The sequence below is a fragment of the Photinus pyralis genome, unplaced genomic scaffold (genome assembly GCF_008802855.1).
Source record: "Photinus pyralis isolate 1611_PpyrPB1 unplaced genomic scaffold, Ppyr1.3 Ppyr1.4_LG2, whole genome shotgun sequence".
Lineage (NCBI taxonomy): Eukaryota > Metazoa > Arthropoda > Insecta > Coleoptera > Lampyridae > Photinus > Photinus pyralis.
In genome coordinates this window covers 12,271,587-12,272,147 of record NW_022170403.1, presented here as the reverse complement: position 1 = coordinate 12,272,147, position 561 = coordinate 12,271,587, and positions in this window count along the sequence as shown.

Genomic DNA, 561 nt, shown 5'->3' with positions numbered 1-561 from the left:
CTCCTGATGGAGGAGGATCGAATGAAGAACCAAGAGGAATGCACAACATCTGCGTTGGCTGCAAAAAGTCTGCAAAAGGAATTACGGTGCCATCAGTGCGGCAAAAGAGGGGCACATTAAGAAATTCTGTAGAAGCGGGAATTCCGAGGGTAAAACAACATTGTCGTGTTACTACTGTAAAAAACCCGGACATAAAATCAGTGAATGTCGATACCGAATTTTGAAGGACAAGGGGTGCGATAACGGTAGGGTTGTACGTAGATGTTTTACTAATTTTTGGAACTGATCAAAAGGAAGTTAGTGAGCTTAAAGTTATTTTAAATAGGAATTTTAAAATAAGAGATTTAGGTTTCATATCAAATTATAAATTAAAAAATTATAAAAAAATAAATGTAAAGATTTAGGTTTGTTAGGGTATGTTGATGCTGATTGGGGTGGGGATTGTAAAGATCGGAAATCAACAACGGGATACTTTTTTAAGCTGTGCGACTGCACTGTGTCGCGGTGTTCCAAGAAACAGTCGAGTGTAGCGTTATCGTCAACCGAAGCCGAGTACGTTGC